The sequence below is a fragment of the Hippocampus guttulatus genome, chromosome 17 (genome assembly GCF_054856545.1).
Source record: "Hippocampus guttulatus isolate MCC_2025c chromosome 17, RoL_Hgut_1.0, whole genome shotgun sequence".
Classification (NCBI taxonomy): domain Eukaryota; kingdom Metazoa; phylum Chordata; class Actinopteri; order Syngnathiformes; family Syngnathidae; genus Hippocampus; species Hippocampus guttulatus.
Genome location: NC_141277.1, coordinates 13465871 through 13481926, shown reverse-complemented (window position 1 = coordinate 13481926; position 16056 = coordinate 13465871). Strand labels below are relative to the sequence as shown.

The 16056-nt window shown below is 44.1% G+C and overlaps 1 pseudogene across 1 annotated transcript; it reads left to right on the top strand.

Annotated features, from left to right (window-relative positions):
* Nucleotides 1-3977: 3977 nt before the first annotated feature.
* LOC147192187 (uncharacterized) lies at nucleotides 3978-6433 on the top strand (annotated as a pseudogene). The gene is made up of 4 exons (XR_015103516.1): nucleotides 3978-4068; nucleotides 4353-4875; nucleotides 4954-5265; nucleotides 5771-6433. The product of XR_015103516.1 is annotated as an uncharacterized LOC147192187 (transcript).
* The last annotated feature ends 9623 nt before the right edge of the window (nucleotides 6434-16056 follow it).

Below are 16056 nucleotides of genomic sequence, written 5' to 3'. Positions count from 1 at the left end.
ACGACTGTCACCTTTACCTTCCAGGCTCTCTGCAGCTCCTCTCTGAGCCCTTGGTATTTCTCGAGTTTCTCGTGTTCCTTCTTTCTGATTTTCCATCACTTGGGACCGCTACATCCACTACAACGGCTTTCCTCTGCCCTTTATCTATGATCACGATATCTGGTTGGTTCGCCATTACCATCTTGTCAGTCTGGATCTGGAAGTCCCACAGGATCTTCGCTCTGTCATTCTCCGACACCTTCGGAGGTGTTTCCCATTTTGACCTTGGGTTTTCCAGTCCATACTCCGCACAGATGTTTCGGTAGACTATGCCAGCCACCTGGTTATGGCGTTCCATGTAGGCTTTCCCTGCCAGCATCTTACACCCTGCAGTTATGTGTTGGATCGTCTCAGGTGCCTCTTTGCACAACCTACACCTTGGGTCTTGTCTGGTGTGGTATATCTGGGCCTCAATGGCTCTGGTGCTCAGGGCCTGCTCCTGAGCAGCCAGGATGAGTGCCTCTGTGCTGTCCTTCAGGCCAGCCCTCTCTAGTCACTGATAGGACTTCTTGAGATCGGCCACTTCAGTTATGGTCCGGTGGTACATCCCGTGTAGGGGCTTGTCCTCCCATGATGGTCCCTCTTCCAGCGCCTCATCCTCTGTTCCCCATTGTCTGAGACATTCTCTGAGTAAGTCATCCGTTGGAGCCTTCTCCTTGATGTATTCATGGATCTTGGATGTTTCATCCTGGACAGTGGCTCTCACACTTAATAGTCCCCGGCCTCCTTCCTTTCGGCTTGCGTACAGTCTCAGGGTGCTGGATTTGGGATGGAACTCTCCGTGCATGGTTAGGAGCTTGCGGGTCTTAACGTCCGTGGTCTGAATCTCTTCCTTTGGCCACCTTATTATTCCTGCAGGGTATCTGATCACTGGCAGGGCATAGCTGTTTATTGCCCGGGTCTTATTCTTGCCATTGAGCTGGCTTCTTAGGACTTGCCTCACTCGATGGAGGTATTTGGCCGTAGCCGCTTTCCTTGTTGCCAGTTCGAGGTTGCCATTGGCTTGTGGTATACCGAGGTACTTGTAGCTGTCCTCAATGTCTGCTATTGTTCCTTCAGGGAGTGAGACCCCTTCAGTGCGGACTACCTTTCCTCTCTTAGTCACCATCCGACTACATTTCTCAAGCCCGAATGACATCCCGATGTCGCTGCTGTAGATCCTGGTTGTGTGGATCAGGGAGTCTATGTCCCTTTCGCTCTTAGCATACAGCTTTATGTCATCCATGTAGAGGAGGTGACTGATCGTAGCTCCATTTCTGAGGCGGTATCCATAGCCTGTCTTGGTGATTACTTGGCTTAGGGGGTTCAGTCCTATGCAGAACAGCAGTGGGGAGAGTGCATCACCTTGGTATATGCCAAATTTGATGGACACTTGGGTAAGTGGCTTGCCATTGGCTTCAAGTGTGGTTTTCCACATCCTCATCGAGTTCGCAACGAAGGCTCTTAGCGTCCTGTTCACCTTATACAACTCCAAGCATTCAGTGATCCATGTACAGTATGTGGCATCGAGTCATAGGCTTTCTTGTAATCAATCCAGGCTGTGCACAGGTTGGTATGTCAGGACCTGCAGTCTTGTGCGACTGTTCTGTCAACCAGGAGCTGATGTTTGGCTCCTCTGGTATCTCTACCAATGCCCTTCTGTGCTTCGCTCATGTATTGATCCATGTGTCCACTTATCTTAGCCGCAATGATGACATGAGCTTCCATGTTGTGGAGAGACAGGTTATTGGCCGATAGTTGGATGGGACTGCACCCTTTGAGGGATCCTTCATGATCAGGATCGTTCGCCCTTCGGTTAGCCATCCTGGGTGAGTCCCATCCCTCAGAAGCTGGTTCATTTGTGCTGCTAGGCGCTCATGGAGTGCTGTGAGTTTCTTTAGCCAGTAGGTGCTGTCCAGTTCTTCATATCTGAGACTCTTTCCTGTATGTCTGCCACTGTTATGGTAACTGGGTTCTGTTCAGGGAGGTTGCTGTGCTCCTCTCTCAGGGTCACCAGCCATTGTGCACTGCTGTTATGTGCAACCTCCTTCTCCCATATGCCTTTCCAGTACCTTTCAGTGTCCAGTCTTGGTGGGTCAGCTCTGTTGTTAGAACCCTGCCACTGAGCGTACGTTTTTGCAGGTTGTGTTGCGAACAGCCTGTTTATTCGTCTGGCCTCATTCTTTTTCGTGTACCGCTTTAGGTGGCTGGACAAGGCTTTGTTTGGCAGTTTCGAGTGCTTCAGTTATGGTCATCTGGATGTACCTCTCAGGTATCGGCCTTTTCATCACACCTCTCTGGGCGTCCGTCAATTGACTCACATCTTTTCGAGCCGCCTTGATCTTAGCCTCCAACCGTCTTTTCCATGGTGGTTAATGTATCTCATGGCTCCCATGGTTGCTCTTATAGCCAAGCATCTCTAGGATCACTGATGCTGAAGCGTATATCAGCTCATTGGTTTGCGTGATCGTTACGGTAGGGATCGCCCTCAGTGCTGCATTCACACTTTCCATGAGACTTTCAGGTGGTACTAGCCAGGTAATAGCCATTGTAATCGGTTTCTAGGTTGCCCAGCTTTCATTCTCGCCATGATCTTAGCTTTCAGGTCAGTTGCTGCCTCGCTCAGCATTTCATTCATTGGGGCTGGCCTCCCAATCACATCATCTGCATTCATTGGGGCTTGCCTCCCAATCTCTGGTATGACCTCCTCCTGTGATCTGGCAGCCTGGGGCCCTTCACCATGGAGCCTGCGTTGTACCTCATCAATCTCAAGTTGTGACAGTAATTGCCGTTTGTGGATGTTGGAACACTGAGCTACTCGTTGTTTCGTGGTCAACCCTGACTGTGGGTTTCGAAGTAACCATTTAGCCCACATTCTCTGCATGTAACCCCTCTGACTAGGGTTGCTTGAGTAGTAGCATTCCAACAGAGCCATGTTATCGCATCTCGCTCATCTCCGCTTTGTTCCAGTAGCCCATTTTTCATCAAGGTGCTCTGGTTCCCCAGCACCTGACGCAGACCTTGTTTGGCCGGGCGACGTCTGAGCCGGCATGTCATTCGTTTTATTGTCTCTCATCATTGTATGAGGTAGGCATTAGCGTGAAGGATCTTGCCTAAGGACCCACACTGGATGGTGTTATGTGCTCATTTTTTGCCCCAAGCGGGATTCGAACCGCCGTCTCCCGTACGCCAAACCGATGCCTTACCAAACCGATGCCTTACCAACTGAGCTATCCAGCCGCCATATATATATATATATATATACACACACACACACACACACACACACACACACATACATACATACACACACACGGCTGCGCACGGAGCAAATAGAAGAGAGTATGCCAGAGAATCAACAACGTGACGTGACGTGACACAAGGCTTCCCGAGTTTCTCGTCACGCTGGTTGGGGCTGTGAGGATGCGCAACCAATCAGCTCAAGGGATAAATCCACTCGTGCTGTCATTGGTCGACATTGCACCGGAAACCAATCATGCGCCGTGAATGAGTGCTCGTTGCTGATACAGTGGAAAAAACTCTTGAGTTGTTCAGCCTTTTTTTTTTTCTGAATACAGTACTTTGGGTGGGGGGGGGGGGGGGGGGGGGGACATGATGTACTGAAGCCTATCGCAAGGGATCACTGTATAATCGCTTTTTTCGTGGTTCAGAAACGCTGCGCGAAAGGTGAAAAGCACGAGGTAGAATTTGCGCTCTAGACTTTTCCACCACTCAAAAATGTGCAATGTCACACTCTGTACAAGTCTTTTCACAAATAACCAAGGATAAAAAATAATTAAATAAACCATCATTGTGGATTAGAAATAATCCAAGAAAGAAAAATTCACCACGAACATGTGATGTTGGTAATGTGACATATTGCGTAAATCTGAACTCGTCTTGCTTTCTGAGTTCCAGAGTTCCAAGTGTGTTTGTCTCGTTGTGTCTTGCAGACATTAGCAAAGATGCTTGTCGTGAGCGGCTGGTTGCAGAGCCCTTTCACTTGAAAGAGGAAGAGGAGAACAAAGAAGTCTCCCATCTGATCCACTGGTGAAAGGACACTTTGATCCTCTCCTCTTTCATCTAGAACTGCTTCAGACAACAAAGTGTATGCAGAAAAGTGGTGAAGATTGCACGACTGTCTGTGCCCTATGTGTTGTGTTGTGTTATTTTTGTTATTTTGACTTCAAAATGGCGCCGCGAGAGTGGCTGCCTTTCCAGCAGCTTCTATATTTTGTTGTTCTACTTCTTCCTTTCATAACTTTGCTGCTGTGAATTGGGAATTTCTCCATTGCGAGACTAATAAGAGTTTTCTTATCTTATCTTACTTAAAGGAGGAAGAGGAGGAGCAGCTCTTCCACATTAAAAAAGAGGAGGAGCCAGAGCACCCTTGCACGAAAGACAGTGACATGTCATCGAACGTTGAGAATGATGTTGATGATGATGAGGAGGAGGATGAAGAGTCTGATGGTGATCTGACATGTCACACTGACAACAAACCCTGGAACTGTTCTCGGTGTGGGAAGACGTTTACTTGTAGGAGCACTTTGAAAAGACATGTGAGAACACACACTGGTGAGAAACCTTATGCCTGTTCAGATTGTAGTCAAAGATTCTCTCAGAAGGGATACTTAAAAATACATACGAGAATTCACACTGGCGTGAAACCATTTTCCTGCACAGTTTGTGGTCAAAGATTCTCTCAGAAGGCAAACTTAACAAAGCACGTAAAAACTCACACTGGCGAGAAACCGTTTGCCTGTTTAGATTGTGGCCAAAGATTCACAAGGACGGGACATTTAAAAAGGCACACAAGAACACACACTGGCGAGAAACCTTTTTCCTGCACAGTTTAGGGTCAAGGATTCTCTCAGGAGGCAACCTTAACAAAGCACGTAAGAACCCACACTGGTGAGAAACCTTTTGCCTGTTTAGATTGTGGCCAAAGATTCTCTCAGAAGGGACACTTAAAAAGGCACACAAGTGCACACACTGGCAAGAAACCTTTTGCCTGTTTAGATTGTGGCCAAAGATTCTCTCAGAAGGGACACCTAAAAAGGCACACAAGTACACACACTGGCGAGAAACCATTTTCCTGCCCAGTTTGTGGTCAAAGATTCTCTCAGAAGGCAACCTTAACAAAGCACGTAAGAACTCAGACTGGCGAGAAACCTTTTGCCTGTTCAGACTGTGGCCAAACATTCTCTTGGAAGCAAAGCTTAAAAATACACACCAGAACACACACTGGTACGAAACCTTTTTCCTGCTCAGTTTGTGGCCAAACATTCTCTTGGAAGAAAAATTTAAAAAGCCACACCAGAATACACACTGGTGAGAAACCTTTTTCCTGTTCAGTTTGTGGCCAAACATTCTCTTGGAAGCAAAGCTTAGAAATACACACCAGAACACACACTGGCGAGAAACATTTTTCTTGCTCAATTTGTGGCCAAAGATTCTCCCAGAAGGGATACTTAAAAAGGCACTCAAGAACCCACACAGGTGAGAAACCTTTTTCCTGTTCAGATTGTGAACAAAGCTTTTCTCGCAAAGTAAGTTTAAAAAAACATGTAAGAACTCACACTGGTGAGAAACCTTTTGCCTGTTCAGACTGTGGTCAAAGATTCTTTCAGAAGGGACACTTAAAAAACCACACACAAGAACACACACTGGCGAGAAACCTTTTTCCTGCACAGTTTGTGGTCAAACATCTCTGGGAACAAAAACTTAAAAAGCCACACCAGAACACACACAGGTGAGAAACCATTTTCCTGTTCAGTTTGTGGCCAAACATTCTCTTGGAAGCAAAGCTTAAAAATACACCCCAGAACACACACTGGCGAGAAACCTTTTTGCTGCTCAATTTGTGGCCAAAGATTCTCAAGGAAGGGACACTTAAAAAGTCACACAAGAGCCCACACTGGTGTGAAACTTTTTTCCTGCACAGTTTGTGGTCAAACATTCTCTGTGAAGGCAAACCTAACAAAGCACGTAAGAACCCACACTGGTGAGAAACTTTTTGCCTGTTCAGTTTGTGGCCAAAGACTCTCATGGAAGTCTCAGATTAAGAATCAGAAGTGTGATGATGAGATGATCAGTGATCAATGAAATTTTCACCTCTCATTTGAGCAGGCTTCATCAGGCTGATTGTATTTTATGTACCTTTTTATTGGGATGGTGAAGTTTTCTTTTCCCTGAGTGCATTGAAAAGGGTTGTTTGTTTTTTGGTTGTAATGAATTGGAAAATCTAGCATTGTTATCTGCATTATAATACTTTTGGATTCTTCATTATAGTTAGTTTTTATTTGTCTTTGAGTTGTGCTTTTGAAATGTATTTTGTTTTAATTCATTTTTTTTTTTTTTTTACATGTTCCGTCCTTGACTGGATAGCCCCCAATGTTTTGCGATATGTGCTTAATCGTCTTTTATTGGATGTGATCCTGAATAAAATGGACATTTTCCATTTTGTCATGAAATGTGTGATGTAGCCATCTGTATTGGTGTTTGATATTGTGTGGTGCTTGCTGGCCAATAAAGTTCTCTTTGCTCAAAAAGCTTAAATCAGATGAGTCTTCTTCAAATCCCGAACTCAATATTGGAGAAATTCATGCCTGGTGAGGCACCATTTCTCTGCAGTGAGATATAAAAAACAGAGCCCCAAAACAGGTTTGCCTGTATTTAAATGTTGACATTTATTCTACCTAGTCTCGAATAAGCTCGGAATGGAATCTTTGAATGCCACTTTGAAATGGGAGGTAGAGCCCTGAAGTGAAGAAAAAAAGACCCCAAATTCACTCATCAAAGAGGAGCCCCATGGCAACAAAGACTGTGAATGGCAAAACATCATCCATCCATCCATTTTCCTGATCCCCTTCACCTCATGAGGGTCGAGGATGTGCTGGAGCCGATCCCAGCTGTTTACAGGCAGCAGGTGGGGGACACCCTGAACTGGTTTCCGGCCAGTTGCAGGCAACGCATAGGCAATAAATAATTCACACTCACAATCACACCCAGGGACAATTTAGAGCAAAGGTTGGCAATCTACGGCCCGTGGGCTGAATTCGGCCCATTCGTCTTTTTAATCCGGCCCGCCAAAGACTGGTACACAATTCAGGTTTGATGTGAATGATTGCATTAATTTCATTTGGACTTGTAATGATGGGCATTTCAATGCCAGGTGGCGCAGTTAGTTGAAGTTGCAGAGCACAGGGAGGGAGGGAGAGATGAAGAGAGAGAGAGAAAGGGAGAAATCTTATCTACCACCTGCGGACCTCTGTCAAACGGAAATTCCCGAACCCGGAAAAAAAACAAACGTATGCATTAAACGTTCGACGACTATATTACATTAACAATCGATTCAAAACAATGGAAGTTTCGGAACCCGTAAGTCATACGGAATCCCGCAGTAACGTCAACTCAAGCAACTCCCGCTCGATACGGCAGAATAAGTGTCCGCGCCGCTATCATTGGATCTAAAACGGCGACATACAAGTGACTTGATTGCAGTGAGTTTTACTGGAATTGTGAAAGTTTTTAATTTCATTCATTTACATTTATGTCCTGTAGGTCATGGCACCAAAACGAAGAGGAACAGTCATGACCGCAGAAGAGAAAATGATATGTTTCTGATTAAACGAAGCGGGTTACAAAGTACGAAACATTTCGGAGACGCTTGGAGTCAGAAAGATTCAAATCGACAAGACTTTGAAAAACAAGAAAACGATTCATGCTCAGTCCGATTCTGGCAATTTCCATGCTCATGGTGAATTGCTTGCAGCTCAACTGACAGTTGAGTAAATGAACGTTTCCGGGAATGGTTTGACTGTTATCGTGCTAAAAACTTGCCGCAAACTGGGCCGCTAATAAGAGAGGAGGCAAGTCCCATCGCACTACCTATGAGCATCAAAGACTTTGAAGCGTCCCATGGCTGGCTTCACAATTTCGGTGAAAGACATCAGCGGTAGTCCAGTGGTTAGCACGTCGACTTCACAGTGCAGAGGTACCGGGTTCGATTCCAGCTCCGGCCTCCCTGTGTGGAGTTTGCATGTTCTCCCCGGGCCTGTGTAGGTTTTCTCCGGGTACTCCGGTTTCCTCCCACATTCCAAAAACATGCATGGCAGGCTGATTGAACACTCTAAATTGTCCCTAGGTGTGAGTGTGCGCGTGCATGGTTGTTCGTCTCTGTGTGCCCTGCGATTGGCTGGCAACTGGTTCAGGGTGTCCCCCGCCTACTGCCCGAAGACGGCTGGGATAGGCTCCAGCACCCCCCGCGACCCTAGTGGGGATTAAGCGGTTCGGACAATGGATGGATGAATGGATAAATTTATGTTCTTGTATGAATGTTTAGGCCAGCAAGGCCTTCTCTGCTGGCCCTGAGGGTCCGCCACTGCATAAAGTACAGTTTACGGTAATGTCATGAATGTTACCTCACTGTCGTAATATTTTCCCATGTACGTGCGGACTCTTTACTTTCGTTGAACTGCGTTTCATTGTCACGTGTGAAGAAGAACGGGAAGACGAACACTAAAGGAAGAAAACTAGAGCTGCTGAAGTGGCGTGTTAGTGCTGTGACTCCAGAAATGAAGACAAAAATATGGACATCGAAGCTGGAAACTCAACTTCATCTCAGAGCTCGTGAACAATTTATGAGTTATTATTTTTTTACACTACATTTCCCAATCAAAAAACGAACAACAAGACATGGACTATTAGGAATATATTATCATAGATATAATTTGTGTTTTTATCTTGCAGTACGCCACATCTGGGATTGCCAAACAACGTTAAAAACGTTTTGCCTTTTATTTGCGAAACTGTTCAAAAAATGCAAGCACTCACCAAGTTACCTCAATTTAGATGAGAACATATTAAGTACTTTAGTCTACTAATATACAAACAATAAAAATAACTTGAATGAAAATATTGCCTCTTTAAAATTGAGCTAAAGATTCTAACTCCAAGGCGTTATACTTTTGTTTTGTGAAGTCATGTAATGTTCGCTTGACGAGGTGATTTCTCATTCTTCCCTTGTGAGGATAAAGCGGTTCAGAAAATGGATGGATGGATTCTTCATTGTACTTTGTTTTTATTTGGTTGTGAGTTGTGGTTTTTAAATGTAGTCGGTTTTAATTAGTTTTCAGAGGAGGTTTGGTCGTTTGTATTCGCTCTTAAGTTTGTTTGTTTTTGTAACCGAATCTTCCTTGACTGTATAGCACCCCACATGTTGAGCTTTGTGTTTAATCGTCTTTTATTGGATGTGATCCTGAATAAAATGGCCATTTTCCATTTTGTCATGAAATCTATGATGTAGCCGCAGCTATTATTGTTTGAGACTGTGTGTTGCTTGCTGGCCAATAAAGTTGTCTTTGCACATAAAGCGAATTTCAGCCGAGTTTTCTTTCATGTCAGATGTCATAATTTGGAGTCAGATTTAGGTGTAAATAAAAACAAGGTAGGGTTAAGTGACCTCCATTTCATCAAAGAAAAGATAGTTTAAATCGGAATTTCAGTGTGACATCACTCATCGAAGATGACCCCCATGTAGACGGTGACCATGAATGGCAAACTATAATATGTATCTCCCTGCATGAATTTAAATGGTCAAATTAAATAATTGCTTTGAAAATCCTAATAAAATGGTATTCCTCATAATAAAGGAAAGAAGTTCGCCAAGCTGCACGATTGTCTTTACCAACAAACTCAAAGTTCTCAAAAGGACTTGGTAAGATGTTCATTTTCCAAATTTCATTTGAATTCTAAATCAATTTCATTTTCTTCTCATCCATCCATTTTCTAATCCTCTTATCCTCACGGTGGTCGTGGGCATGCTGAAGCTTAAATTTGCTCTCATTCGTTTGGCAAAATTACAATACAGATCTTATGGTCCCCGACAAGAGCAAATGGCCAAACGCTGAAAAAACGCAAACAAAAAAAGACAAACACATTCAAGCAAACTAAAAAACACAAAGCGACTGCAAAACAAAAATGCTGCGTCGGGTCGACTGGACTGGTCAATGTCCACATGCTTTTGCGACCTCCATTAGCTAGGAAGTGGTAGAGTGTTAAAGAGAAGTGGAAAGCGAAGAAGAGAGGCGTAGTCTGTTGTAAATTGTAAATGGGAGTAAAAGGAGAATGGGACGATGATACCTCAAGTGGTGGATTGACACACCTCACAAACTGTGTCAGCACTGTATTGACACTGTGTTGGTCACCCAATAGTGACCCCTGCAGTAGTTACAAAATCATTGCAGGTAAAGAAATTCCTTGTGTAAATGCTAAACTGAATTGGGATGTAAAATATAGCAAATTTGAGTTACAATTCAGAGTTACAATTTTTAATTTATGTATAAAAAAATTGTTAATTCATGTGAAATAAAAGACAAAATTCATAAAATTCATAAACTAATCACTTCTTCTTGCTTGGCTCTCGACGAAGGCGGACGCTTTTGCTTTTGCTTTTCTGCTCCTGTCCCCCACCCCACCCCCACCCTTCCCTGCTCGCCACTCAGTCCTTGTGCTGTCTTTGTCTGACTATTCCTAGCCTCCTGTCGTATTTTCATCCTAAAAACAAACATGGAATTGGTTGGCTGGTCTCTCGATTGGTTGGCTGGTCTCCATCGACAACATTTTCTCGATGAGAAGAGCAGGCAGTGGGGAGCCTACTTGCCCCTCAGGGACTTTTCCTGCTGGGTACACCCTAGATCCTTGGAGGAAGCGGAGAATGGTGTGCCTGTCAACACTGTCCGTTGAGGATTTGGACGACATCTACGTTTTCGGCCTTCCGATAACAGGTATGCTGCTGTTTGGTGTGAGCAGTTTCCTGATCTATCGAAAATTCAACCGACGGGAGCGGCTCTATTGGACGAGGCTGCCGGTCTAAGGATGGCATAACGCGGATGTCCAACACTCAGACTCAGACTATGCTCAACCACAAACTGTTGCGGTTTTGGAGCGTCACTGCAGGATGGACAACAACTTGGAGAAAACTGGAATCCGTGCTCAAATACTGACTGAAATTATGGATTTGGCTGATCGACGCCACTAAAGAGACATAAGCCACGGACTCAAGGCTGTCTTAAATTCTTGGGCAGCCTGCTACCAAAACAACATCTGCTATCTCGACCTTCCCCTGATGAAAATATGCACGTAAGCTAGTCCCCCACCATCACCCCCTCCCTCATACATTCCCTTGATTCACCGTCTTCATTGTTTATGTCTTGTGACCTGTTGTAACTGACAATATGCTTGTGCAGGAGTTTTTTTGCCTCACTCAAATTATCCTCAAAATGAGGGTAGTTCGAGCGTGGGTTTTTTTTCTCCCTCTCTCCCTCCCCTGTGGTTTCTTTCTGACCTTCGGGTTGAGTGAACGCTGGCGCGTTTTGGCTGCCGCTGCTCAACCCGTATTGTTTTGTGTTTTTTGTTATTGTAAAGTGTCCTTGGGTGTCTTGAAAGGCGCTTATAAATAAAATGTATTATTATTATAAAAAAGTGATTAGTTTATGAATTTTTATTGAGGAACAAAAGTTTTTGGAGTGTCTTTGCTCTAAGGCCATTTCTCCTCTTAGACACCAGCTCCCCAGCCTCAGAAAATACTCTTTCACATGGTTCAGATGACAATGGTGAGCAGAGAGTTCTAAATGAAAGTTGATGCAGATGTGGATATGTTTTCTGGTTCTATTTCCAATATTGTAAAGAATCTTGGTTTCTGGGTGTGTTTGCTTCTGACAGGCAGTGTTGGACTTCAGTTATAGAGGATCTCGCAATTATAAGATAAAATGAATAAAGCAACTGTAAGGCTCTTTAACTGACTATCATACGTATAACAGGTCATTCACTTGATAAACTGATAAAGTGGGTGCAATGTGCCACCGTAAAAACAAATTACATATAACAGTAAACAATGCTCAAAGGAGAAAAAGATTTACCAAGATCAAAATTATTCCACACTCGGGAAAACTTCTTAGAACGATCCATAATTTCGCAAAACTCCAGCCAACAAACCCACGACATGTTGATACAGTTTGTTTCCTTATCAACACTCTTTGGCACAGCACATTCAAACGATTCAGTTCCTGTATTGGTCACGTGATTCTTTCTTAAAGCAATACACGCACTGATATGGGGTTTCACTCTTGAGCTCTCGCCACTGTGCTGACGCACCAGTGTCGCTCGTCCCATCACTACGAGAAACACACCACATGCTGGCGTCCTCACGTTTCATACCCTGTTAACACAACACGCTACCAATAACAAAAAAAACAAAAAACGTTTCAAGTCATGTAAGAGTGCTGCTCTGTTATAAAAAAAAAAGTCAAAGATAACATCCATGTGTTGAAAAAGACAAAACTAAGGAAGACTCACACTTGGAAAATTCACACACACACACACACACACACACACACAGATAGGCACACCATTTTTTGTGACTTGTTTTCAAAGTGGGTCATGGGAAAGGCGCCTTCGTCACTCTGCCTCACTACCCTCACGTTTCGGAACCGTTGATGATCCAGAGCTATGATTTAAATCACAGGTGTCAAACTCAGGTCCTGGAGGGACATGCAGGTGTCCTGCATGTTTTCCGAATCTCCCTGTTGCATCATTCATTCATTCTCCGAAATGCTTTATCCTCACTAGGGTCGCGGGGGGTGCTGGAGCCTATCTCAGCTGTCTTCGGGCAGTAGGCGGGGGACACCCTGAATCGGTTGCCAGCCAACCGCAGGGCACACAGAGACGAACAAACATCCGCACTCACATTCACACCTAGAGACAATCTGGAGTAATCAATCAGCCTGCCATGCATGTTTTTGGAATATGGGAGGAAACCGGAGTACCCGGAGAAAACCCACGCAGGCCCGGGGCGAACATGCAAACTCCACACAGGAAATTGAACCCAGTACCGCTGCACCTTGAAGTCGATGTGCTAACCACTGGACTACCAGGCCGCCCCTGTTGCAACACACCTGATTTCTTTAATTGGCTTGATGTATGCTCTATTAAAACATTTATGAGGGATTAAATACTTTTCTGTGTCACTGACGTGAAATACGTGTGCGTGTGGTCATTCCTGATCCCATCAATGAGCACTCCGGAACTCCACCAAGGTTTTTGATTCTTGGTAAAATTGTGTGGAAAGTCCGCCTTCATGATGAAAACAGGCAATCATGCCATTCCTTTTCCGAGGATCTGGTCTCACAGGATTGGTCCTGGGGTATCCCCTAGTGGCCTTCAAAATGTGCAGTTTCGTGGCGTAAACTTGAATCGTTTTTCTCTTGCCATATTGTTTTTAATTTAGCATGTTTTGGATTTTCTTTTTCTTGTTTGCATGTCTTTCGTGGTCTGTAAACGGCGAGACGATGTTTCTCACAATAGTATCCTTAGATTGAGTTGTTGCTAGTGGGGCAGCTTTGGGTGAGGGAACCGAAAGTGACGTGTGTTCTCCCCAATGTTACGATACTGAGTTGTGCTTCCATAGTTATGCCAATTAAAGACAAGTAAGCAAGATACTTTAACAGTTGTTGAGGAATGGGAGCTGTCAATTTGCTCTTGGTCCTCCTTGGACACAGGTTCTTTTATCTCTCTATAAGGTGGAAGAAGACCCAACACCACGTCGTCTTTTCTTCAGTTTGTCACAACGCAACACGAATCGATTCGGGCTCCTGTGAGTCTCAGATTTCATCAGGAAGCGTCAAAGAAACACATTCATGAGATTATATAGAGACAATATGATAATGAGAGGCGGGGAGGTAGGCCTCTCATGCAAATCGCCGAAACAAAGAAAGTAACATGTCATCTGACCCGGTGTGGCTGGAAGAAGTTGGGAGCGGTGAGGTGAGACCAGACCACCACTACCCACCATTTGGTGTGATGGCAGGAACACAGATACTTTAGATAACAGTTCCTCTTTTGATGTTAAACATGTCCTGTGGAGGGGGGCCCTAAAAGTGGTGGGGGTCGAGGGCACTAAAGGTGATTGTAAAAACAGTGAGCAGGAAATACCTTCAACCGCATTCTACATTGTTTCTTTCAAGTGTCTGAACAAACACAACTAGCAGAGAGGAATAACACCATAACCATTAAACCCAACTACGTAAAAAGTAGAGACAAAGAAGGTCAAGCAAAGTTCGATCTTGATATGATGACAAAGTATAGACCACTGCTGCTGGACCCCAAATCTTGAGATTAGGGTTCCTCTTCGAAGGCACTTGACAGCATTCAGGGACTTTTATGAGGTGGTGGAGGCAAGAAAACCCTCGGGGGGCTGTTAATTAACCAAGTGAAAATAGGATCTAAACTTCACACTACATTCTTTGTTTTAAGTACTTCAGCAGATGTTCAGGACAGAGACTAGTGTCAATAGTTCTCATAGCAAGATGAAATTGCTCAACAATGTTCTACTACTGCTTCTAGCGGAATATCTCCTTAACACAGTCCATTCTGTATGTTGAGTGAGAACAGAACAGAACAGAGTGAAACAATGTTGACGATCATCCCAGAGCTATCGCACTAAGATTGAGTCACACAAAATTTGGGGATCAAAAACATGACAATCAGACGAGGACCACGGCAAAAATATTATCAGATATCTGCTCTACGTGTAAGTTTTACAGTAAACCACAGATGGGAGTGACAAACAACGTTAAAAACGTTTTGCCTCACGCGCACCACCAAATTACCTCAACGAAGATGCGAACACGTGACGTTCTTTTGTCTCCTGCATCGCAGCACAGCCAAATAACTGGAATGAATACGTTGCGACGCAGCCAATTTTAAATATAACAATAAACCTTCAAAGTTAAAGGCAAACGCAAGATATTTTTTTATGTTCTTAAAATAGTCTCTTGACTAGTCATGCTCGTGTTGCCAGGGGTTTGTTCTAAGGGCGTTGCCGTACATTCTTGTTCGAATGCTGCAGTTACACTTCGCACGCGAAACTACTGTGATTTTCACTAAAATGGGCGCAAGACGAACAGCGGAGAACGAGAAGCAACTCTGTGGGGCAAAAGAGGAGAGCGACGCTGTTTTCAAGAAGTCTCGATTTGCCTCATGCATAGCAGGTTTGGTCTTTTCGAGTTCTTACGCTATAAATCCACGAATTACTTTTCTTCCTGTCATTATGAACGATACAGCACAAAGCTGTATTTTCTGTCTCGAGTGACCAAGCCAGCTGCCATGATTTTTCATACTTGCACATGCTGCAAGGGCCAGTTTCAAAATAAAAGCCTTCAAAGACATTGATGTCCATATATTAAAAGATCTCTGCGCATTGTGGAGATCCACACAACAGACATTTGTAGCAAATTCATTTGTTTCTTAAATACAGGAGCTGTCCGGCACGCGTTTTTCAGATAATCATCTGAACAAAATAGTTTGTTGAACGATAAATGTTGGCCTCATTGGACACGCTCACATCATTCTGCAGCTGGAAGCAAGGCTTGATTTCTTCATGACTTTGGAGCCTTATTTTATACATTCTGAGATTTTCAGATACATTTATGGCACGAAAACTTAATGCCTGATATCATAAATATTGAAGGTCAGTTCCGTTTTGACTTATTATTGGTAACCATGGATAATAAAAAAAGTACCGGTAATAAAAAAATTCACCACCAGAGATAAAAATAAAGATCCACCACAAGTAAGTGATTCTGATAAATGTCACTTCGCAAGTAGTAATCTGAACTCATTTGGCTGTCCTTGTAACCGTCATTGTAATGATCAACCATAATTCCATGTGTGTTTGTCTTCTTGTGTTTTTCAGACATCAGTGAATATGCTTGTCCTGAGCAGCTGGATGCAGAGACCTCTGATATTAAAGAGGAAGAGGAGGAAATAGAGGTATCTCACATGAAAGAGGAAGAAGAGCAGCGTGCCCCTTACATTAAAAAAGAGGAGGAGCTAGAGCACCCTTGCACGAAAGTGGAGGTGGATGAGCCCCCTGACATCAAAGAAGAGGAGAAGGAGGAGAAGGGGATCTGCAAGTTGCCATCAACTGTTGTCCGTCTGAAGGGTATAAATGATGCGGACAGACGGGCGGAGCCTCCA